A 10,965-nucleotide genomic window follows, 5' to 3' on the forward strand; every position below is an offset into this window, starting at 1 on the left:
CCGATACATGCAAGTACAGATAAGAAAGATTTAAGTGGAGGCATTTCCATGGATTATGTAGTATGAATAGAAATACAAAAATTATAAATTAAAGGATACGTAACTTTTATATAATGATAATGTTTATTTATATATTTATATATATGTTTTTCGAATTTATTTTTACACGGCCAATGTCCATCCCCTCTTTGTTGAGAGCTAAACAGGCTGGTTTTGAGACTGCTTTTACAGAGGCTGTATTTAGTGTTGTGTTTAAACCCCGACCGCTAGATGGCAGTGTTGTCTTAAGATCCCACTATTCTGAAAAAAAAAAAAAAATCACAGAATTTTAATTAAACTGTTCCTTTACTGTTCGTATTTATACTGGAAAATGTCAGGATAAATGGGCCAATAGAAATACTTAAAAAATACATTAAATAAAATTTTTTTTTTTTTTATGTTATTATTATTGTTTTCAGCTGTAAAGTTTTTCTTCTCCTATAAAGTTGCTTTTTTTGGACATGCATGTTTTTTTATATATAAAAAAAAAATATATATATATATATATATATATATATATCAAGTCAAGTCAAATTTATTTATAAAGCGCTTTTAACAACTGTTGTCGTCACAAAGCAGCTTTAATTAGTAATTAATAAAAGAGAGACAAAGAAGAAAAAAGAAATAACGTAAGACATGAAGGCTCAAAGACCCCCGGTGAGCAAGCCAACGGCGACAGTGGCAAGGAAAACTCCCTCAGAGCTGGAGGAAGACTCACAAGGGGGATCTGCCCCATCCTCCTCTGATCAGAACTACTTAAACATTAATGATAAAAATGACCAAACCAGGTACAGCAGATAGTTAATAGTGGTGATATTAATAGTGGCAGATAGTTACGAGTCCATTTAGGTTTTAACATGGTCACTAAACAGGTAGCAGTGGTAGGCGGGTGAGCCGCTGGTCTGCTATGGGTGGTGGTGGGTGGGGGGCCTGATGATCTGACTGGTAGGTGGCAGCTGGTCTGACGCAGGTAGAGGAGACCTCAGCGGGCAATCTTCCAGCAGGTCGGGCTGTATATACACCCGTGTATCATAATACACACAGTTCTTGCCAAAACACAGACCTTCTCATGACCGTATTCAAAAAAGTAGTCCGGGTGAAAGCGATCCTCAGTGCCGCAGGATTAATGCGCTGTAGACATCAACTGACCTATGTAGATGTGTGTGTTTCTGTGAAATCACAGATTTAAAATGCAGCCTAGTTTCTATCTATGTACTGAGGAGTACACTGTGTATTAGCTGTGTATCATACATACTACCTCTAACTATCTAATTTCAAGCATATAAATCTGGAGTTTCCATGATAGGCGCTCTTAAAGTTCACCAAATGGATAAAAGTATTGGGACACCTGCTCATTCATAGCTTCTTTCGAAATCAAGGGTATTAAAAAGAGTGTATCCTGCTTTTGTTGGAGTATCTGCCTCTACTGTCCAGGGAAGAATGCTTTCTACTAGATTTTGGACTGGATGAGCTGTGTGTGCATTTGCACATCTGTGCACATCTGTGTCATACCTGAATGTGTTCATTTGAAGGGTTGTCCACAAACATTTGGACATGTTTCATTCACAACCAAGTCTGAGTAATGCTGTTGCTGTATCATGTCTGCGCGCAAGAGGGTGCTGCAATGCTGTAAAACGGGTGACTTACAAATGCCTCTGCATTAATCTACATACAGTAAAGGTGAGGTGTCGACCCACCAGAACAAGTCTCTGGAACCGTACTGGAGGGGTGGAAGGGAGTAGACGTTCCCTCAGTAGGTATTTTGATGATGGTGGACGACGCTAAGATGTCATTGAAATCTCTCAGATCTTCAAGTAGGTTGAGATCTGGTGACTGCAAAGGCACGGTACATGGTACAGCCTGTACATGGGACCCCTGTGCATGTTCATCCAGGAAGTGACCACTCCCATCAGGATAGGCCGCCAGACATTCATCAGATCAAAGGGGATCAGTCAGAAGAACTTTGTGCTGATCTGCAGTGACCCTTCTCCTCCCAAGGACGAGCACAGCTGAACTTCAATCATTCCAGCAAAATGACCCCACAGCATGCCCAACACTGTAGGGGTCAAGCATAGTGGCCGTTCTCTCGGTATGTGGCACGCATGCACTCGCTCACCTGTGGAGAACATGATGAAGGATGACTCACCTGATCATATTACTTTCAGCTCTCAGCAACACCTGGGATTTTACACCACAGAACTCTCAAATGCGCACATGTGTGTGTTGTAATGAGGGGTTTATTCACTGCAGCTCCACTAAAGCATCCCTCTCTGCAGCTGTGGACGAACTGTTCCTGCTGACAGGCATTCTCAGTCAGTTGAGGAACAGCTGCTATTCTGTGCGTCCTTACATATCACAGACGGTGAGTGTGTGCTTTCAATGCAGTGCTCAACCCTATTTACTGTTGTCTTTCCTGTAGAGCAGGAATGCAGAGGTCGCGTAAGCCACTGTTCTACTGCAATAAGTTGAGCAGTATTTGTGACTGAACCTCCGATAATGAAACCTCTATCAGAGCCACTTAGATCTTTGCTGCTTATCCTTTAGATCCATAATCAAGGTCAACTAAAGCCTGTCCAGTGTTGTTATTCATGCAGAGCATGATAGGATGTTAATTGCTTAATCGTATAATGCACCTGTCTGAGAGCATCTGCCCTTGTCATGTTTCTCCACTCATTTATTATTTATTTTTCTTAAACCATTTAAAAGTCTATTACCAAAAAATAGCCCCACCAGTTTGTACAGAAGTCTGAAGCCCTGTAGCCCTGAAGTTACTGGAGAATCCACCTCAGTGTGTAATAAGCCTTTCTACAAAAAAAAAACAACAACTGTGATTTGTGATATTAATATTAGTGCAGTATTAATGATTCCCAGTGTTTTTAATGACCAGGTGCCATAAATTGCATTTTTCAGTATTTCTTTAATGTCTACATGGAAATTGTGTGACTTTGTGACTGGGATAAAAAAAAGGGCCCAGAGTCACATTTTTAGTCACATTCTAACCAGAACATCGCGAGTATTATTGGTAATTATTCCTGCCAAAACAAGTCTTACTGGACAGTGCTGCTAGCTGAATGGCCTCATGGCCTTATCTGTAACGCTGTTAGGTTAAAGTTAGCTCGTAGCCTTGCACATATACCCACTCGCTCACTTACTGCGCCTTAGCTTCCTTGCACACTGCTTTCAACTGCTTTCCTTTTCCTGGCTACTGGCATCAGGCACAGCTGTGGTCTGGTAGCGGGCCTGGTAGCAATCTGAGTTTGGGTATTTTCCAATGTCTAGCAATCTGGCGTAGATATGCAGTCACCAGTCTCACTAAACCGACTATAAAAGTAACAAAAGTACCACACTCTCAGTTGTTGGCCACGGTGTGCCGTCTTGGACATATAGGGCAAGTACGCTGGTGTATGTAACCTGTGGAGGTGTAATTATAATGAGTCAAGACTGTCATGAAACGCTGCATGATTTTGGAATTGGTCCAGTTTAAAGGCCTGCTTTGTTTCTGTGGGATTTGCTGTATGAATGAAGAGACAACAGTGTTTAAGGTTAACATTTCCATGTAATCAACTAATTCAATGACTTACAGCAGCTTTGCCCATGTCATTTTCACCTATTCTTGCTTCTTGCAAGGCTTTCGGCAGCTGCTCAGCAGTCAGGCTAGTCTGCAGGCAGACTGCAGGCAGGCTTAGTCAAACACATACACTCTGTGTCTATCAAGCCACACAGTCGTAGTGTGTGCAGCATGAGGCCTGGCATTGTTTTGCTAAAATAACAATGGACTTCCCAGGAAAAGACACCGGCTTGACTGCAGCAAATGTCTCTCTGAGGTCCCATGTGCTTCAGTGGTGCTTTCACACATATGCAAGTCACCCAGGCAGTGGGCAGTGATGCACCCTACGCCATGGCAGCATTAGTGAGAGGAGGCACTGGCTTTAACCGTCAACTCTATTCCAGTGAAGGTCTCGCAGATGAGAGATTCTAATCTGAGCAAGCATGAAAACTCCCATGTGGCACAGAATATCCCTCACACACTTACTGGGAAATTACCCGCTAGGCAGCAACTCTGCCCCAATCTTAATAGTTAATAGACGGTCCTTTCCGTACTGAGAATTTGACATTCACCCAAATGTTCCTTTTGAAGTGATTGATAGTCCTCTCACTGAGATTAGCAGACATTAGTCAGACACAACCCCTCTTTGCTTGCAAAGACTGGGCCTTTGGTGGATCCTTAATTTATGCCTAATCATGATACCCTTGTGTGTTAATAATTTGCATGCTTATATTTCAAAACTTGAATAACTTGAATAATTTTTACGCATTTTGCAGCATCCCAACATTTTTGATGAATTGGAATATATTTACAAAATACAGTCAAACTGGAAGTCATTTCTTTCAAATGAACAAATCACAAAATCAAACAGGCATTAATTAACGTGTGTCTCCATTTTTGTCCCTTTTTAGTTTTCTCCATCGTTTGAAACCTGTAGCTGCTTCTGTACACTGTAATGTGTATGTGTATTTCTGGATAAACGGACCAATAGAAATGCTCTAAATGACTTGGAATTAACTTGTAATTTACATTGACTTCTACTCAGAGTTAAGACTATTTTTGCCTTCTCCCGTAAAATCACCATTTTGGAGATACATGTTTTTCGTTGGACAGCGACGATATAAGTAGTTTCGACTAAGGGAGGATAAGTCCCCCCTTGTGAGTCTTGGTTCCTCCCAAGGTTTCATCCTCCTTGCCCTTTGGCTTGCCGTGCCCTTTTTTTGTTGTTGTTGACCTTTTGTTTCATTACTGGATTTCTGTAAAGCTGCTTTGCAAAAACGTCAGTTATAAAAAAAAATGTACGAATAAATTCAATGCATCAGATTTGATTTAGTGTTTGTAGAATAAAAACAAATTAAAACCAAGAATCAAACCCATAGAGTTGAACCATGACCAAAATATCATACCCATAGTAGTCTGCTTATGAAAATCCAGCGCAGAGTGGCATAGTAAAAATGAGAAGCCACCTGAGATGCTTTTGCTTCAGGCTTGAAGTCTGTTTGGGTACTTTAGATCAGCGGTCTTTACAAATATACAAAAATCAAGCATGTTCACTTAGCTTACAGTACCTGACGCGGCTCGGCCTGTGCTGGGTGGAATTAGTAATGCTAATGGTGAAACTTTAAGATTGTAAGCTTTTACACTGTGCTGCTGTTTACAGGGATTTACTCAGCAGAGTTTATTTTGTAGGGCTTTATCTTAAAGCTGGTTAGGGTTCACTATGTAAGCTCACACAGTTTTAATCACTGCGCAAGTCAACCTGAAACGAAAATGTGTTTTTACTGCTTTATAGGCTGATTCTTCATATCATTTAAAATACACGCTGTCATCATAAAGAAAATGTAAGTACCTCCCCATGCACCATCATGCATATGCCTCACAACTGTTCATCTGAACAGACAGAACAGTGAATCTTCCTTTCCTGTTTGCATTCCTTAATTGTGTAGCCTGCATGTGAATCCACATGAGTGATCAGGGTAAAATCAAGTAATGTCATCAGGTCATAGGTAGCTCATAGACCCTCTGTAAGAGAGTGTTTCAGTTGGAACGGTTCGGGAGAAGAATCTGTTATGATTTTCACTCACATGCTCAAATCCAGACTCAAATCTGAAAGATTGTCCAGTGGACTTCTGAGAGGAGCAACGCTGCTGGCAGCTTTAGTGAGGGTTAAGTCGTCCCTTCAGTTTGACAGTGATGCGTAAATCGAGGACCCACTCCCAACTCTGTCATTTACACAGAATTGCCAGGTTCACGGGTTTCTGGCCAAATTGGGTTAGTTTCAAAAGGCAGTCATTTATCACATTTGTCAGGTCATGGAATGCTATTTTTTCGGCCTACTTTAAAAATGTGTCTCGCAGCCTTTACAGAAAATGAAATGCATTATGAGTGTATAATGATCAGATTTCTCCTGATTTGCGTAGCAGAGCTTGGAATAAAGGTGTTAGTGTGTATGTGTGTTTATATGGCACGTTTGATGGCTTGATGATTGTAAACGTGAGCGTGGGGGAACATTCACGGAATCATTGCAGTACGTCGAGACTGGTAACTAAAAATAATACATAAGGTCACTTCAAAAGGAGAATAATGTTAGAGAGAGAGAGACAAAGCGAGAGGGAAAGACAGAGAAAGTGAGAGAGAGAGAGTGAGGGGTGACCCCAATGTGAAGTAAACATTAGCTAGCTAATGCAAACAGGGACAAGTGAGAGTAAATTTAGAAGCAAAGTGTAAGGTTTCACATATACAATGGAGAAGAGAGTAATGACTTCTAGCATCAGGATCTGTACATGATGTAATGTAAGCCAACGGTAATGGAGAGGTATTTTTAAATGTGTCTTTCCAAAACAAAGATCTACTCAGCATCATTGAGTATAGAGGTTCAGATGTAGCATCTCGAAAAACACCAACTGCAGAGCAGGTTTATATCATTTGGCAGCATTTGGATCCTTTATTATCATTATCTTGATCAAACCTTATATATGTGTCTATCATAGCATTTTGACACAAACCAAGAATTTTGGGGGGTTCTTAAATCAACACAGGGTCAAACATATATCATGAAGAAGTGGATAAGAAGATGGATGGATGGACAACGTTTTGTTAGGGTTAAAGGCCAGGACTTTGGGAAAGCCAGTCCAAAAGCATACAGTTACCCTAGCCAAGTTAAGTAAGATTTATTAGCATAGCATTTTTTACAGCAAAGCAACTTTACAGAATATATGCAAGAGTTGGTACATTAAGGTGGCACAGAGATGTTAATTGAAGATGTGGAGTGCAGCAGATGCTGGGAATGGAGGATAGACAACTATAACAGCCTAAGGAAAAGAAGAGAGCCAGAAGGTAACACAGACATGGAAACACTCTGAAACACTGGCGGTGGGACGAGATCATCAACACTTCAGTTTACCTCAATTCCCTGTGTCCATGGACCCCTGGATCTGCAACCTGGAACTGTCTCTACTGTCCAAGGAAGACTTTCTGCTGGATTGTGGAGCATTGCTGTGAGGATTTGATTGCATTTAACAACAAGAGCATTAGTGAGGCCCTAATGTTGGAGGCTCATCCCCAACTCATCCCAAAAGTATTGGATGGAGCACCATCATCAAAGAGGACACAATAATTTTTAAGGTTCACAGCCTTGGTGGTTCTTGGGTGGTTCCTGACAATCCATTTCCTCTGTCGGGTTTTCTTTCAGACCTTGACAAAGTGGCTACACTTCTCAATAACATTTTAAATAATTGTTGTTCACTAAAAACACAGTGTTTCGTGCTGTTTTTTCCAGCACTTTTAAACACACAACATTTAAACCGTGCACAATGTTCAGTAGGGAGCCTTTTAACATGCACATGTGGACACAGGGCATGAGCAGTGACTCGTAAATGTGCACAGCATGAGCCGGTTAATCCATAAGTGTGTTGGATTCTTCCTTATGGCAGAAATACAATAAATGCCCAATTAGGACACAGGTGGCCAGTCAGGGCACTATAATTGCTACATGCTAAAGAGAGTAAGAGCACAGGGGGCAAACCGCTGCCCACACACCAGAGGAAATCTGCAAACCCCACCAATTCAAATCAACACACATCTAAGCAGAGTCTTCTACAGGGAGAGCAAGCCGTGTCCTCCCCCGCAAAGACCAGGGCTGAAAAACAGGCAACTTTTGTTTGGCCTTTTGACTTTCTACTCCTCTCCTCTAGCTAGGCCTGCATACATCATTCAGTGACACTCTATCGACTGATTTGTGGCAATGCACTGGTCACGCAATAGTCTATGCGATTATTTAGTGTGGTGTCCGGTTAGGGTCAAAAACGCCTCCACTCGCTCTGCTGGAAAATCGAAGTGGCGCACGAAATCGCTAAAACTTTTAATAAAGACTTAAAGTAAGCATCACACTGGCAACACACAAACATTGCGTTACAGACCAGGGTGCATATCAAATGGGACGCATCACATGGACATAACATACTGCTGTGTTCTCAGCCACCTATCAGATGAAATGTGTGCCATCAGATGAAGGCCAGATGAATAGACGAAAAACAGGTAGAACACAGGAAACCTTGTATTTTTATATGTTTTTTTTAGATCTATTTTCTACAAATAAATTAATGGTTGTATTAAATATTTCACTGGAAAAAGCCAAACCAAAAAATGCAAGGCAATAGTATAATCAAACAGTTCTTAACCTCTTAACGCAAAAAGGGTTATTACACCTTATGGTTTATTATTTAGTCAGTAACTACTAGTGGGACCATTCTCTGGTAATAGAAGTTTGTAAAAATAAAAGTGGGGGGGGGTTGATCATTTAATCAAGATTGGATTTCTAAATATCTTTGGATTTATTTAAACTTGTATTATACTTGTGACTTTATTGTTTTTTGTTTTGTGCTTTAATAGTAGTTTGTGTATAATGTATTAAATCATTTAATATTTATATTTAATTATGTAAACATAAGTCACGAAACAAACATTTTTCACATTGCCCACTACCTGCTCAGTTGTTGTCCTATGATCTGCTTAGCAGTGTATATATATATATATATATATATATATATATATATATATATATAATTTATTTATAATTTAGAATATTTATTATATTTTTAATTTTTTTTTTTTTTTTATAATTTTTGTGCCTTATGAATTGTGCTTTAAGGATCTAAGGGTCAAAAATGGATGAAGCTTTTGGTGTTATTTTTTCCTTTATGGTGTAAAATACAGCTTTGTGTACAGTCACTATAAAGTTAGTCATTTTCTATTTTTTTATTTTAATACAGGCTTATTCACAAATTTGAGTCCATTCAGATGAGCATTTTTCATTTTTGTCCTGCTATTAATAATTAGCAGTAAAAAAGACTATTTGTATAAACTAGAGATAAACTAGAGTTGTCTCGTGAACTAAGGCCTTTAGTTTTTGACTGCCTCTAATAGACGCAGTGTCATCCAGGGCTGAACTTAACTGCACAACTAATTACCTCCCTACATTTTGAACTGAGATGCTCACTAGACACAGACATCACAGAGACATCTCACAGATGGATACTATTGAACATAGACGACCAGGCAGAGTAGGGAGTAGAGGCATCAGCATTATTTTGCCCCTAATCGGGCGCCATAATTTAGCACTGAGTGTGGGCGTGTGACAAACATCAGTGTGTCTTCTCATTGATTCATGGGGACTGGGCAGCCAGGGCCGTAGTCTTTTGTTTCAGAAGAGATTCACAAGAAATATGAGTCTGGTGGCTTAAGCACCCCGGCATCAGAGATCCATGGAAGAGGATCTGCCATCTCCGAGAGCTAAAATGTTCAGTGTGGGGTTGTTTTTTGTGTGCTGCATTACGCAGCCACAGTCATCTTTCAGAGCTTTTGTGGGCTGCAATGTTTCTCAGAGGCTCTATGTTTAGAGTGGGTCTCACAGAAGGCCGAACAGAGCATCTCTCTTTCAGTCTCGTGAGAACACTGTTTTGTCTGGATTCCTCCAACCTTGGGGTGTCACTCCAATGACAAGCTGGAGGAAGGCATGTATAGAACGACACGGCTATGATTTTCGCTTCGTGCGGCAACAGCTTGCTGAAAGGCTGGCTGTGTGTTCTTCGCTCCCCTGAGCCCTGGAGATGTTAACCTCGATTAGAGACGTTCATTTCACTGAATGCGTCTCTCCGTATCTCCAGTGCGGACAAACAAGAATGGAATACAAAAGACTGTGTGGTAAGAAAGGCACGGCATTGCTCTCTTGTGGGCGAGGCCTTTTTAAACTGATTTCCTACTGCATTTGTCTTGGAAGAGCCCACTGGTCTCAAACAGTGATGTTATTACATTACTTAATCTAGTCAACATTTCCATTTCTAGGTTCACGTTGCGTTACATTTACATTTCTAAGTATATTTCTGGCCTGGAACCAGAGCTTTGGCTCAGAGAGACAGAGAGAGAGAGAGATGGAGTGAAACAGAGAGAGAGAGAGAGAGAGAGAGAGAGAGAGAGAGAGAGAGAGACTGCTCTGAAGTGTAGATGACTGCTGGAAGATGAATTGACGTCAGAACAGAGGCTCCAAGAATATCACTGGAGAACGCAGGTGGGTGTCGCACCGATCCGTTTGTAGTGTCCTGATCAAGACTGACTCAGTCTCTCTCTCTCTCTCTCTCTCTCTCTCTCTCTCTCTCTCTCTCTCTGCCTCATTCTCTCATTTCATCTCTCTCCCTTCCCCCTCTTTCAGGATGGACGACAGGAAGGTGCTGGCTTGTTGAGATCATCTGAGCATCTAGGAGCAGCAGTTCTATCTTTTGGTAAATCCCTCAGAAACAAGCTACTCCATAAGTATACTCCATTTTTTTAAGCACTGCCATAAATCACAGCTGTCTATGACAAGATTTATTGGCCCTTACTGACCACAATGAGTTTTTAGAGAATGTTGGGGTATGTGTATGTGTGTGTGAGCCTTTGGGAAGTGCATATGGTTGGCCTCAGCGACTGACCGACTAAATTAGTTTGCGTGTTTTTGTGAACTGTGTGTCTGTGGGTATGGGAGCATGTTGTGAGTACAAACCGATGCTGAAAAAGCCTCCACATGCTCATGTAGACAACTGGCAACAACGTAGGAACTGACTTTGTGGGAGAACCAGAAGGAAACCATGATTACCTACAACATCAGGTCCAACAAAATGGACTTTACTGTGTAAAGTGTCGCCCCCCCCCCCCCCCCCCCCCCCCACAGCTACAAGTTTTATTTTTACAGACTGAAAGGCCAAAACCATGTTATTTTGGCTAGTGAAGTTAGCGCTGTTAGAGTTTAGTTGAAAGGCTGTTGGGGATTACATACGCTGTATGCGGTCAGGAAAAGGCTGTGATTTGTGCCTGTAAAACCACCATATAACATTAGAAAATAAACA

The sequence above is a fragment of the Salminus brasiliensis genome, chromosome 6 (genome assembly GCF_030463535.1).
Source record: "Salminus brasiliensis chromosome 6, fSalBra1.hap2, whole genome shotgun sequence".
NCBI classification, from domain to species: Eukaryota; Metazoa; Chordata; class Actinopteri; order Characiformes; family Bryconidae; genus Salminus; species Salminus brasiliensis.